This window comes from Mus musculus, chromosome 5 (assembly GCF_000001635.26).
Source record: "Mus musculus strain C57BL/6J chromosome 5, GRCm38.p6 C57BL/6J".
NCBI classification, from domain to species: Eukaryota; Metazoa; Chordata; class Mammalia; order Rodentia; family Muridae; genus Mus; species Mus musculus.
The window spans coordinates 35,408,977-35,423,992 of record NC_000071.6 but is presented as its reverse complement, the minus strand read 5'-3'; the positions used below and the strand labels follow the sequence as shown (position 1 = coordinate 35,423,992).

General features: G+C 50.9%; 1 long non-coding RNA gene across 1 annotated transcript; it reads right to left on the bottom strand.

Annotated features, from left to right (window-relative positions):
• Positions 1 to 304: 304 nt before the first annotated feature.
• Gm40283 lies at positions 305 to 10,644 on the bottom strand. Its single transcript, XR_868347.1, has 2 exons — positions 10,580 to 10,644; positions 305 to 461 (listed from the first exon to the last, which is right to left on the bottom strand). It is a non-coding gene; the product is annotated as a predicted gene, 40283 (long non-coding RNA).
• Between the last annotated feature and the right edge of the window lie 4,372 nt (positions 10,645 to 15,016).

Below are 15,016 nucleotides of genomic sequence, written 5' to 3'. Positions count from 1 at the left end.
AGCTTAAGAGAGTCCTTCTTGTGGCTTATGCTTTCCAGGAAGATGTAGTTAGTCCATCACAGACAAGAAGGTGCTGTATAGTTCATGGCAGCAAGGAGCATGCCCCCAGAACCCATCACATGTCGGTGAACAGGAAGCAGAGAGAGCTCAGGTCCAAACAGAAGTGGGTGTAACCTCCAGGGTCTCTCCTCAGTGGCCCACCTCTGCCATCACATGCTTATGTTACAATAGCAATAACCCCACTTCTGGAACCAGTTTTCTTTATTAGCTTCTTTTATTACTGTGATCAAATACTTGACAGGAGTAGCTTAAAAAAAGAGGAAGGGTTTATTCTGGCTCACATGTTTTGGGGGTGGAGTTTCGGTTTGTCAAAACAGAGGAGTCATAGCAGTAGAAATGGTTGTAGCTATCCATGGTGGTGGGGCTGGTGGCAGTTTCTCCCAAGGCTTCTCACATGATGTCTAGGTTAGGAAGCAAAGAACAGGATGGGAAAGGGGCTAGGCTCCACTCTGTATTCTTTTTCCACCAGCTCAGTCCCATATCCCACAAGTTTCACACACTCCCAAACAGTGTTATTAGATGGGTACTGAACTGGCGAACACATGAGCTGGTGAGGGACAGCTCACTCTTAAACCATAATGTATGGCTGTAGGACAAAGAGTCGTGATGTCCACACATGCTGTGGCAGGCTCAAGCCTTCACCTTTGCCCAGGTGGTGAGAAGAAACTGATAAGCTTTGAAGAGGCAGGCAGTGAGGGCTAAGAGGGATGAGAGGAGACCTGGGGGCCATGACTTCACCAACTCAGCATGGAAAGTAAGAAGCATGCCTACTTGCTAACCCATCGATGAGGACACCTCTGCAAAGGGCCACGTGGCAAGTGTTGTAGATTCTTGTGAGCCTGTCTCTACTGTGATGTCTCAAGTCTGCAGCTGTGGCTAGGACTACGGATCTGCAGCAGTGGATTTAGTTGTGCCTGATGGAGATGAGATGCTGGGAAGAAAACACTGAAAGTGCCACATGTTACCTCAGAAGAACAGGGAGCAAGCTGGTCTGCTGTCTAGAGAAGGTGGGAAGAAATGAGAACTTGCTGAATGAGGAAGATAGTGGTGGTGGTGATAGCAATGTTGTCGATGGTGGTGGTGATGATGGATATGGTGACACTGATGATGCTCATGATACGGTGATGATGGTAATGGTTTGGTAATGATAGTGCTATGATGGTTGTGATGGTGATAAAGGTGGCAATGTCAATAATGATTTTGGTAATGATGATGGTGGTAGTGGTGGTGGTGATGTTGATGATTATAATGATGATGGAGGTGATGGTGTTGGTGATGGTGATAGTGTTGGTGGTGATGATGTTGATGGTGGTTGTCCTGGTTGTGATGATGGAAATGGTGACCACAGTGCTAATGGTACTTGTGATGACTGGGGGTGAAGGTGTGACAATTGCGGCTATGATGATGATTGCGATAACAGTGGTGGTGATGATGGTGATGTTGGTGTTGTGATGACTGTAATAGTAATTTAGTTGAAGATGAGGACATAGGGAAGGAGATGTCAGTGTTATTCATGGGCCAGGCTAGCTATCTTTGATAAATAGCTTCAGAATACTGAAGACAGGATTATACTTTTCCTCCTCCCTGAGATCTACCACATATTGGAGCTCCAACAGTAGCTATAGCATAATGCATGTTTACCAACCAGGCCACAAAGTGATAATCCTAAAGTCAGTCACATGGTATGCACCCCACAAGTCAGCCAGCTGGGGTTGTGGATCTCAGCCCCATCCAACAGCTCTATGTTCACCATCAAGCCAGGTTATGCTGTCTGTCTCTCCAGTGTCTCTGAGTGTTCTTGTACCCAGGTCAGGTGGATGTCACTGCTAGACTCCACAATGCCAGCCCCCACCCCTGCCATTCACTACTCTGTCTTCCTCTGGGGAGGATCCCTGTTGCCTTCTGGAGCACCTGCCTCTTGACTTTTTGCCCTGCACGAGCTCTTTATCTTATCCCACCACCACAAACAAGTCAGAGGTTTCTCTTGGGCTGTCTTCTCTTTTCCATTGACCTCCCATTGATGCTGCCCGCCTCTCCCCACAGGTTCACAGGTTCCTGAACTTTGGTATCCTCAGGCTGGCAGGTGCATCGATCCATCTCTACCTCTATGCCTCATGACCCTTCCCCCAGGTATCCCAGGTCCCTGCCTTCCTGTCCAAACCGCTTACTTCTTAGCCAACTGATTTCAACTGTCAAATTCCCAGTCAAACCTGCCCCCTGGGGCTACATCTGACTCATACTTCTAAGTAAGACCACACTCATAGGTTGGAGCTCTGTGTCTTTCAGGGACACAGTTTAGACAGCACAGCATCTCATGTTGAACGTGACCAATAGTAGAGCCACTTCCTATTCCAGCTCAGCTTCTTATTCCAATTCTTTTGCCTTTTTTTTTTTTTTTTTTTTTTTGAGGCAGGATCGTGCTGTGCTCGTAGTCCAGGCTGACTTCAAGCTCATGAACTTCCTGCTTCAGCTGTCTGAGTTGGGGTTATGGAACATGAGCCCTCACATAGCTCCTATTCAGTTCTTCATTTAAAAAAATGCCTAAGTTTGTTGCTTGAGAACCACTCTTTACAGACCTGAGTCCTCTCTATACTTCAAGCTTCTGAGTGGAGGTCATTTGGTGTCTCTCACCTACAGTGGTCCAGCCATTGTCAGCTCTCACAGCATCTTCAGAGCCCCTTTCTCTCGAGGACCCTTCTCCATGCTAAGAAGACTGTGTCCTCACCGGTTCTGCTGGTGGCTTCCCTCAACTCATCTGGTTCACCCAGCTGGCCCACCAGCCCTCTGGCCACATACCCAGAAAGTAGACCCAGCCTACTTTTTCCTAGGCCTTCTTGGTCCCTTGCTCCTTGATAAGAAGTTCCCACTTTCTGCTCAGATTCTGCCACTGCAGGCCAGCAGCCTGCTGTCCCTCTACAATGGCTATGCCATCTCTTCAGAGTCTCCCCACCAGTTCTCCCTTAGGAGAGCATCAGGTCCCAGGCCATATATGGATCAAGGTCAATATTCCACACAGAGTTGGGTTGAGTAAGGGAATGGGGTGCTTTGGGGCTTGTTAGGACTCATCCCTCAAAACTTTCTTTCTCACTAGGGGACTATCTCACCTGTTTCTCCATCCAATTGACTCTCAAAACTAGAAAATAGAAGCAGGCCTTTCTGGGATCTGGCAGAGGGCATGAAGCTGGCCAAGGTACTCAAGACCAACAATGTACCGCGCATCCATCTCTACCTGCCTCTTTCTACTGTGATCTTGACCAATTGTCTGTGGTGCTTGGTTTTGATCTCTGAATAGGAAGTTGGTCTTTGGGAGTAGCCTAGAGGTTCCTATTAGAATGGGGCAGTGGTTGTCCCTCCAGGGACTCTACTCCTGCCTTTCTCCTTTCATTTGCCTCAGACATCTTTGTGCCACCTAATAAGCAGGGACCTAGAGTATAGAATGGTGAAGTGATCATACACACAGCAAGAAACCAAGCCCAGACTGAGCCTAGGTCTGCCTGGGGTGTACATAAGTCTTGCTGAGAGTCTGATGTTGCCCTGAGGGCAGTATCACCATCTCTGAAGCTGTTCACACACACACACACACACACACACACACACACACGAGCAGTGTGCAGAAACAGGAGCATGCTGCCTTTGTGCTGTTTCTTAGTATCCAACATGGATGAATACCAGCCTTTCCTTCATCATAGACCAACAACCTCCTTCTCATACTAGCAAGCACACAGATTTCAGGGACTGTAGCTTCGACAATGATGTTAAATGCTAGTGGAGTGATGCCCACAGACTGGAAGCCAATCTGGTCAACTCATGAAGGCTTCTTGAACACTGCATGTGCCGAGCAGAACCATTCAGAACAGAGCCATCACCACGGGTTCCCTGCTGTCTGGTGTAGGCTGTTCCCGGAAGCACCCCTGGCCAGATGTCAATCTGTCCTCTTCCTGCTTCCATTCTCATATCCCTGTAGGCACAGAGGCAGCACCTTCAAGCTGTCCCTTGCTGTAACATGATCATGATGGGCCAGGATCTGGCCCACCAAGCCAAGAGACATATTAATTAGTAGCTTTTCCGGAGCAGCAGAGCCTTCAAACATCCCATGACTTGTCTGGTGAGTCTGAGCCGGAAATCTAGGTTTCCCCACATCTGTGGGACAAACTGGTAGCTTGCCTAGGCAGCTCTTTGTGTCCTCTCTGTACTTGAGTCTACAATATGGAAAGATGCTAGCCTGTTGGCCACACTGTCTAAACACGTGTCTTGTAGCACACGCTGCTTTTTCTCTCTAAATTCTTCATTGAGCTTCAAACTCCCAAAGTGTCACAGACACAACTAAACTCTTATCATGACCTCTCTCACAGGAGCCACCACTGGCACCCTGGAAGACAAGGTCAAACTGAGGCCAGCCTTGGCTGGAGACCCAGGTCAGGTCCCTGAGCCAGTTTCTCATCTGCACAATGGAGCTGCCTCTGTGTGTGTCTCTTCTCCAGCGCCAGTTCTAACCATGAGCCCCACACCCTAAAACCGAACTTCCACTGGGCCTGGGGCCAGTCTTGACCACAGCCCAGTGCCTAGAAAAGTGATCACAAGAAGTCCAGGTGAAATGTCTGGACAAAAGTCTCATGTCCCTATGTTCTAAAGTCCCAGATCTAATGAGAGGTGTGGTTGAGCTACTGGACAGACAAAGATTATCATCAGAAAAAGGGGCCGGATAGGGCAGGCTTCACTGAGCCTGGAAAGGTTTCATGTCAATGGGTGCTTGAGTGTTTTGTTTGGTTTTGTTTTGTTTTGTCTTTTTTTTAAACTTAAGCAAAAAGGTTTACTTTATTTTCATTTATTTGTATGTGTATGTATGTATGCATACATGCCCAAAGTGTGTGGGTACCTATGGAGACCAGAAGAGGATGTTGGATCCCTTGTAGTTAGACTTACAGGCAGTTGTGAGCCACCCACTGTAGGTGCTTGGAACTGAATTTCCCTGCACCTGAAGAGCACTATGTGCTCTTAACAGTTGAGTCATCTCTCTAGCCATGATTTTGTCTTTTGAAATGGAGTCTCTGTAACCAAGGCTGGCCCAAGACTCATGGTAATTCTTCTGCCTCAACCTCCTGAGGCCTGGGACAATGAGAATGGGCCAGTTTTATTTTAATTAATTAGTTATTTGGCTGGTTAATTGGTGTTTTGAGAGAAAAACCTTGTGTGTTCCAGTTAACCTGACACTCCAAGGATGTCTTCGAACTCCTCATCCTCCTGCCTCCACCTCCCCAAAACTGAGATTTAGAGATGTTCACCAACACTCCAACATCAGGAAGCTCTGGTTTTGGAACACCAGAAGCACATGGACAAACCAGCCACCACCACGTGGCAGCGTTCTCACCAGCAGGAATGATAGCTGGAAACTCCTAGCAGGGAAGTTTGTCACCTTTGAAGTCACTTGCTGTGGCCAGCTCTCTGTGGTAGCATTCCTCATGGGCTCAACATTCTCTGCTGGGTCTGGTCTTGCCGCATGGGTCACCCTGGGTGCCAGGGCATCTGCCTCATGGGGTCCCTGAGGACACATGCCACAGGCTCATTCCCATGAGGTAACTTTGTTGAGTGGAGGTGGCAGGCACTGGGACCTGGTAGTTGGTTAGTCACTCTGCTGAAGCCACAGCCTTCTCTCTATGGGGATCAGGTGCAGGGAAGGGAAAGGGAATTCTGGGGTGGTGGCAGGAGGCTTGTGGAGCCACTGGCTCAGTTCAAACAGCAAGTGTTCAGACAAGAGGCTGATGGAGGCCACCAGGTCCCTGTAGCTAACATGTGACTGGACTTTGCCTTGGTGTTGCGGAGGAAGAGGGTCTCATGGGTTTGCGTGGTGACAGCTGGAGACATAGCTGCCCCTTGAACCCTCAACAGGTCCCAGAGGGCCCCACCTCGCCAACAGTGACATCTGAGATCCCACCTAACCAGCATGGCTGTACCCAGGACTTGTGGGATCTGTTAGGAGTGCTGAGGTCAGGACCCTTGCCCTGTCCAGATGGGCCTGGGCTGCCTCTGTCCATACCAGGAGAGGACAATGGCCCCTGTTGTCAGCCAGCCGCCCTCAGCCATGTATTTCAGAGACCTAGTGACCCTGAACAGCACTGTGAAGAGGTCCCCGCTGACTCAGGCACATGCCTCCTCACTAATGAAGGGCTGTTAGTGAGGGCATTGACCTTGGTCAGCAGGCTGGAGCTCTCCGTCCGGGGACCACGACAGGGACCAAGAGGGAAGAGAATCTTCTGGCCTCCCTGCCCAGAGAACTTACTCAAAAACTGAGACACAACTGACCAGGGGTCAACTGGGGTCAGAAACGTGTGCATACTGTCCTTGCTGATAAATGAATCGGTGATAACCGTGCAGTGATAAATGAATCAGTGATAACCGTGCAGTGTCGTCGGATGCAGGCCCAGGGATGCTCTGGGTATCATGGAGAGATAGAGTGGCTCCGAAGCCAGCGGGGAGTCCAAAGAGGCAGCTGGGAGGAGCTGGACTGAATCTCATTGGATGACAGAAATCACAGAGGATACAGGTTCCAGGCAAGAACATCAGGAGTAAAAGATAGTGGGGTGTCAACTCCTTTCCTAACCGCAGCAGGTGACTGCTGGGATGGGAGCCGCTGGGCACTGGAGAGGCAGGCAGAGGCACCCAGCAGCAAACCAGCAAGAGGACTTTGGGGGAGGTCAGGCATGCCCTCTAGAACTGGAGCACCTACAGAGTGCATCAGCCAACGACAGCAGCACACGTTCTCATCACGGGGGCCATCACCAAGATAGAAGCCATTCTCAGCCATAAAACGCACCTTAGCAAGTTATGCAGGTCTGTTCTTAGGGCAAGGCTCACATCCCAGCCGAGGCCCCGAGGAACACTGATGGGGAATCAGACTGTGAGAACGAGGCCGGGGCAACATCGATGGGGATCAGATTGTGAGAGAAGGAGGAGAAGGAGAAGTGCTGTGAGAGAGGCCAGCCTGGACCAGCTGTGGCTGTGACTTCAACCACTCTGGTGTCCTCAAAGGCAGCAGTGAGGCAGCAGGGAAGGGAAAGTGACATGCAGGACTCTACTGTGGGACTCTTTCAAGGGGAGTGCATGCCATCCCCATTTGTCTGAGCCCAAAGAGGCTCAATACTGAGCCCACAAGTGAATCACAGATTCTGGGATGACAGCTGCTCTCTATATAACACACACACCGAATCAGGAATGCTGCTCTGTGTGGTGTGGTAATGGCTGGAAACTGAGGCTGGTAGGGAGACGGGCAGTCTCCGTGGGAACCTTCTGCTCTGTTTTGCTGCGAAAGTGGATGTGAACAATAAAGTCTGCAAACCAAGCAGAAAATAATCAAGTCAATTCGAGTGGGTCAGATGAGGCAGAGAGATGAAGGAATCAGACCTGCCTGTGGATACGGCACCTGGGTGGCATCAGGGACACAAACATCAGGGGAAGAAAGTCTTCATCCACAGGACTTGATCTATACTTGATGCTCTATACTAGAAAAAAAGAAAGCAAGCCCCTACCTCACACAACATAAAGCAGCCAATCCACAGTGGATGAAAAGAACATCGGAGAAAATTAAAATGAGACCTCTATGACCCCACAGTAGGAAGACTTGTAAGAAATGACGGGGTGGTGAGAAAAGGAGGGGGAGGGAGGGGTGCGCACAAAGTGGAATATGCTCAAAGTGTATCGAATACTTGCATGGAAATATCTTACACAACCCTGTATAATGGAATAAATATGTTTTTTAAAAGGAATTTGGAACACTGAGATTTCTTTACGAAGCTGGTCCTGGTGAGCATCTCTCTCAGGAAGCCCCATCAGTGTGCTGGTGTGCATACTTGCTTTCTGCACCCTCTCCCTTAATGTCTGTGCTGAAATCTCTGCTGAAACCTTTCTTGTTGGGCTACGACTGGAGCCACATAGTGAAAAAAGGAGAGGATGAAGCAGAATAAGGGACAAAAGGAAGAAAAGAAGGAGGGAGCAAAATAGGGGAGGTAATGAAGAGGGGAGGGAGAGAGACACAGTGAGAGACACACGGACATACAGAAACATACACACATGGGGCAGGAGAGAGAGAGAGAGAGAGAGAGAGAGAGAGAGAGAGAGAGAGAGAGAGAGAGAGAGAGACTACAAGAGGTGTTCACATTGTTCATGGACAGGAAGGCTCATGGAGCTGTCATCTTTCTCCCAGTTGACCTATAGACCTAATGCAATCCGAATCAACACTCTAGAAAGCTATTTCGTGGCCATCAACAACGGAGTATAAAGTTTATACCAAGAGCAAAACCAAGAATGGCCCATACACTATTGAAGGGCTCCCAACTATGCTTACAAATATGACAGTGCCTCTGGGTGTGGCTGGCAACTAGAGGGGCGGGATTGTATGCTGCATCACTCCTGCCATGACCTGTTGGCAAATCCCAGGCCTTCAGCCTACAGGTGGGAAGCCAACCACACCCAGGGCTGAGGCTACTACCAAGTCCCAAGGCCAAGATGTCTCCTCCAGAGAGAGATGGAGCGCTGGGCATTGTTGGACTTGTAAAGAGCCGTGTTTGAGCAGAGCCAAGCCCAGCAACCAGAAGCAGAGAGCCTGGGCCATGTAGTGTCTGCTCACAGTGATGGTGCCGTAGCCTGGCAGCAGCAGAGAGGAGCCAAGGATACCCCATCTAGCCAGGAGATTCTTCCCCGGAACACCACTCTCCTCACACTTACTTCCCAACCTTTTTGATGTGACTGAGCTCATGGGCTGCACTGTGCCTGTCTGTCCCCTGGTATCCAGCTGTCTGGGAGAATAACCTGGGCGCCAAGGTCGAGGGAAGCAGCAGGGGGCCGCTTATGATGTGACCAGTGTCTTCAGGAACAATTTCCTGGACAGCCACAGGGAACTGTGAGGTTGGAGCACCCAGCAGCCCTGCAGGAGCACTGGCACCTGAGCCCAGATGTGGGCTCAGGTGCCAGTGCTCCTGAGCCCAGATGTGGGCTTGTGCTGCAGCGGCGCACTCCCTAAGTGAATGGACAGTGCCAGAAGCGCGTAGGTGGCAGCAAGGCATTGTGGGGGGCAGGGTCCTAGCTGAAAATGCCTGGAGGCTTTTCAGGGCCACAATGGAGCTCACAAGCCAAAGGGGCCCCACTGACCTGAAATTCATGTATACAGCATGCTTGGGGCTGACACCTCTCTTGCAGTCCCTCCACTGGTTCCTTCCCCCTGGTTGGCTTACTAGAAGCATGGGAGCCATCATACTTGCCGGCCCAAGTCCCACCCCACCCCCCTACCTAGCTTACCCCAAAGCACTAAGAACCCCACTGCCCATCTCGTACATCTGTAGTTACTGCTGTTCCTGACTACTGGGACCGCAAAGACTTGTCCCTGATCACCTGTCCCCAGCCTTTAAACTCTGGTAGAGAGCTGCACAAAAAGGGAATGACCAGATCTCTATCTTTTCTTCATTCCTGCTTGCCCTAGACTTTTATAACTGGGCCTTGGAGGCCCACACAATCCTCTCCATCCAAACCTCTGACTAGCTCTCCTTCCACTGGGATCATGGACCACCGGAGCCACCCCCTGCGCATCTAGCAAGCTCCAGTTTATAACTCGGAGTCTCTGTGGTGAAGCCTCCTTCAGGCAGTCTTCCCAGAAGCACCAAACAGTTGACCTCCTACTTTCTAGGCTGTAGTGATAGCCCCCACTATAGTCTGCTAGTCATGACACAGCCTTGGGTGGTCGTAGGTGCAAGGCCTGCTCAACAGAGCACAGAGAAGCAGATGATGAAATAAGGGTTGTTTAGAGTCTGCCTGGCTCCTTACAAGCTCCATGGAGGCCAGCGCTGCCGCGGCCACATCGGGCTTGGGGAAGGACTGTCCAGCACAGGGAGAGGGCGAGCATGGAGCCACTCGCATCGCAGAGCTTGGAGGTCTGAGTACTTGCAGCCTAGCAGGTCTGGGCAAGGCGACTGAGGGGTGGCTGAGCTGATAGGCTCTCAGGTGCCTTCCTACCTCCTCATCAGGGCATCTGACCACACTGCCAACGACCAGACTGTACCAGCCTCTGTGGTGAATTCAAGTGACACAGAGAGGGCTTCTGAGCTTTCCCAATATGTGGCCTTAAAGCCCCCCTCTGCCTGGTTCTGTGCCCACCCCCCTCACTGCCCACATCGAGGCTACAGACACCCCACTCCTGCTCCCAGACTGTTGGACCAATGGGAGTGTGGGGAAAGTGGGTGGTAGGAAGGTCTGTGGGGAGAGAAAACAGGGATGGCAGAGACAAAAATCACTGTGCTGGGGAGGGGTGTCATCCCCTGGAGGGTGTGACCTCCACAGTACCACCAGTCTCTCTTTGTCTAATAAACTTGGGGAAGACCCTGGTCTCTTTGGGGCCACCGCTGTTTCTGTTACCATGGCAGCCAGGCAGAGTCATACAGGCTGCTGATTTTGCAGGGGAGGTCCGGGGCTGGGGGACTCCCCCTAGTCCCAGAACCCAAGAACAGGGATGAAAGATGTCCTCATCCTGTCTTACCAATCCCACCTTCCTCCCGTAGCAGGGCTCTGAGTGCTGCCAGCTTCCTATGCACAATCAATCAGTTGGAGGTGGGGGTCTCACAGACTCAAGCCTGGTGGTTATGAGGTCACAAAATCACTACCCTGATCAGTACAAGGTGTTTTGAGCCTTGTCCTCAATTTGCCCAGGTGCCTGGTGCCGTGTGGCAGGAACATTATAGTGTACCCCCACCCCCACCCCGGTCCCCTGTGGTTCATGAAAGTGAGATCTGGATTAAGGAAACAGACAAACAGACAAGCCGCCCAGAGTGTGAAATCGGAGCCTGGAAGGGCATGGTTCTGAGCTGTGCCTTCCGCCTGCCTGACACCAGGCTAAGCGGAAGAGAACCTGGATTAATCCGGGTCCTCAATTATCTCAATTGCTTCTCAACTTCTCGGCTTGGCGCTCTCTCCCTCGGCTCCCTGCCAGGAGGGTATTGTGTTCCAAGAGAAAATACTTTTCATTTTTCTACAATTTCCGTTTAAAAAGTTCCAAATGTTCAGCCATATGATGTGAAACCAAACTTCAAGAAACTCCTGTGGGGTTTTTGCCGGTGGAGAAGACGTGGGGCGTGACACACTGACCCTGAGGCGGTGAGGATCCAGCGTCAAGTCAAGCCTTTCTCCTCCATGCTCTTCCTAGCCACTCCCAAGGAGGCAGCACCAGGCCTCCTCCTCCAGGGTGGGAAGCCTTCAGTAAGGCAGAGCCTCCTCGGGGATCCATCCTGTGTAGACTGTCCAGGGACATACAGGGAAGGGAGAGCCAGGAGACAAAGGGTTTGGTTCAATTCTGTGAGCTCTGTGGCCCTGGTATATATGAGACCCAATAACCAGGCTGAGTCTGTTCTCTTAGCTGCATGACTAACTCAGCCAACTTCCTAAGATTCCCAGCAGAAAGTTCTTTCCGATTGGCATATGGTTAAGCTAAGACTCAGAGAGTTGAACATGAACTGCCCCAGCCACAGAAGGCAGGTGTATAGGTTGGATTTGTGTGCTAAGACAAATAACATTGATTAGCCAGTAGGTGACCCCTCAGTGTGAGGGGTCCTGGTCTTCTACAGACCCAGCTGAGAAACACTAACTTTCTACAGATAAATACTCCTTCTGAGCTGGCAGGAGGGAGACAAAGGGTCAGTCTGGGTCCTTCTGCCCACTGCCTCATCCTCAGGAGGAGGGTCTCCTGCCCCTGCTGCAGCCTACAGGTCTCGCCCTGGCATGGGAGTGGGCTCAAAGCACAGCCACACACCTATCTTAAATTGTTCATGTGGGAATAGCTAGTGGTCTGTAAAGATGTTCAAAAGGAAGGGCTGGAGAGATGGGTCAGTGGTTAAGAGCACTGGCTGCCCTTCTGGAGCATCTGGGTTCAATTCCCAGCACCAACATGGCGGCCCACAGCCATCTGAAAACTTGAGTCCCAGGTGACCCAACACCCTCTTCTGGTCTTCTGGGATCTGTTGAGGTAGGAAGATTTCAAATTCAAGGGCAGTCTGGGCTACATATCAAAACCCTGTCTCAAAAAAAAAAAAAACAAAAACAAAAACAAAAACAAAAAAAAAAACAAAAAACAACAACAAAAAAAAAAAAACAAAAAAAAACCTGTGAGCTACCTGTGGCAGTAACCACCTGCCAGGCAAGTTGTGCATGACTGTTAGAGGGGTGACCAGCCAGCCCCTTTCTGATTGGGTTTGATGCCTGCTCCACAGGAGAGAATTCAGGGCTCATCATGAACCTAGTCCAAGTTCCGTGACTAGGGATTCCATAGGGCCTAGGGAGAATTTGCTACTGTTGCTTCGCTAATCTGGCCTGATGTCAAGCTGCCGTCTAAATACTCACATTCATCCCCATAGATTAGGGCTGTGCTCTGCCTTCATCAGAAGCATCTTTCTGCAGTGAGCAGTGCTTAGCGCAGAAGCCCACAACTAGCCAAAATGCCGGGAAGAAGTGGTAGTGGGGTGCTTGGCTCTAAACGGGACAGCTCTGTGAACCTTGTAGATGAGGGGGTAGAAAGAGCGGACGAGCCAGAGGATAGGTGACAGAGCATCAAAAGCCGCCTTCTGGACACGCTGTACCACTGCGCTCACTGCATTGAAGTGCAGCGATTGCCTGCACAAACCTGTACTGGGTGGGAGTCTCAACAGCCTATCTTGGGTAAGGAAGTGTCCGTGAGGAGGCCACGCCTACCTGAGGGAGGGACTTCCGGCAGTTTATGGCTGTCTCCTCAGTGGTGGAGCTACTTGTATGTCACACTTGTCCCAGGCAGCAGCCTCTCACCTATGCCAGGCAAGTGACTCTAATTAAACTCAGATAGTCACTGTGGTGGTTTGTATATGCTTGGCCCAGGGAGTAGAACTACTTGAGGTGTGGCCTTGTTGGAGAACCTGTATCACTGTGGGGGTGGGCTTTAATACCCTCCAGTCTTCTCCTAGCTACCTTCAGAACAAGATGTGGAATTCTCAGCTCCTCCAGCCCCAGGACTGCCTGGATGCTGCCATGCTCTCCCACCTTGATGATAATGGACTGAACCTCTGAACCTGTAAGCTAGCCCAATTAGATGTCCTTCCTTATAAGAGATGACTTGCTTGTAGTGTCTGCTCACAGCAGTAAAATCCTAACTAAGACAGTCACATACAAGAAGGTGAAACTGCAGTATGTGGATGGTGTGGATTAGACTAGACTCAAAGCCCACAGAGAACAGCATGCCTTCCAGTGAAGAAGCTGGTCAGGACCAGCACCCTGCTCCAGCCCCACCCAGGGGAGGGGCCGGCCGCTGCTCAGTCGGAGGAGTGAATGATGTCATCAGTTCACATCATCTACTACAAGAAGATTGGATTGGGACTGGGGATACAGCTCACTTAGTCAGGTGTTTGCCTAGCATCTCCATCCCTGGCAGAGGAGCAGGCATGAGACTGTATTCTTATAGTGCCAGCACTGAAAAGGTGGAGGCAGGAAGATCAGAAGATCAAGATGTTCTTTGGTTATGAGATGAGATCCAAGGCAGCCTGGGATACAAGGAACCCTGGATAACAACCACCACAACAACAAAGTTGGCACTGGAACGTGATCGATCCAGGCCTGTAGCTTGAATGGCCGTGGTACAGGTTACTAGCTGGACTTGTGCATGGCTTCATTGCCTGAAATTATGTTGCAGTATTTGTTCCCAGGGCCCCTATAGCTCAGCTGGATTCTCTGGGGTCCCCAGAGCAGGTGGGCACCTCACTGCCTCTCATCAGGCTGGAAGTCTGCACTCCAGTGACTCTGTTCATCAAGGGTCAGGTTCCTGTTCAGCAGAGCATGCGGACTAGAGTCGGGTTTGCCCCAAATGTGGCTATAATTCAGAGCAGGCCCGAGTGCTGGACTCATTGGAGAGCCCTGAACAGCCCTGAAGCCTGCATCAAATGAGGAGCATGCTCCCAGAACTGGCAGACAAAAGAAATTCCAGACTCTGGGTGGGTTTCAAAGCTTCTACCCAGCCATCCCAGCCACTGCTGCTACCATCTGAACAGGAGCTGCCACACCACCGTGACGCATGCCTTCCTGAGCACTCCATCCTGAACAGGGAGTTAGCCCCCTGCCTCACGGAGCTATCACGACAGCTGTCACCTCCAACACTCCTAAAATTCAGGTTAAAAGTGGCTTTCCCGGGTAGTGCCCAGTACCTGCTCAGGGACACATCCACTAGGACATGTGTTAATGGCCCCAAGGTCTGATATCCCTTTCCCTTAGAGGACACAGCCTGATGTCTGTCATTGTCTCCTTCCGTGTGAAGGATCAACCCAGGTAACACAGAATCAGTCTCAACTCCTGAGTGACTTTGAGGCATCCAGAGAGGTTGGTGAACTGCCCCTCTATGGGGTGGTAGGCGAGACCCAACTCTGACCTCATACCCATCTCCCTTCTCTCCCCCACCCCCATGCCGTTGCCATGGAGAGGCAACTCAGAAGGTGAACAGGTGTTTCAACCATACCTGTGAGGAAAGAGCTCAGAGAGGGCCAGGGACTGGCCAAGGTGCACGGAGCAGGAGGGTCCCTAGCTGCTTCTCACCTGACTGAAGCCTGAGACTACTGGCTTTGTTCGAGCAAGCGTCAGATCTCTCTGTTCAGCAGAGCATGCTGGCTAGAGCCAGGCCTGCGTCAAATGTGGCTGAAATTCAGAGCGGACCTGAGTGCTGGACTCTCACTAGACAGCCCCAAGCTCAAGTTCCTGTTTGGAACTCAAGAGTAAATGGACTCACATTCTGCAAAGGCAGACAGGGTGTTCCTGTTATAGCAGCTGTCTAAGGGCCCCAACTGCCAACGGCCAGGAACCTCTGCCTAGGGCCTTGTTATTTCTGGTGTCTAGCTTCATGTGCACTCAAGGTAGGCAGCCACAAGTGATAAGGAGTTCAGGGTTCTTCTACCTGGAAGCAACTTTCCACCTA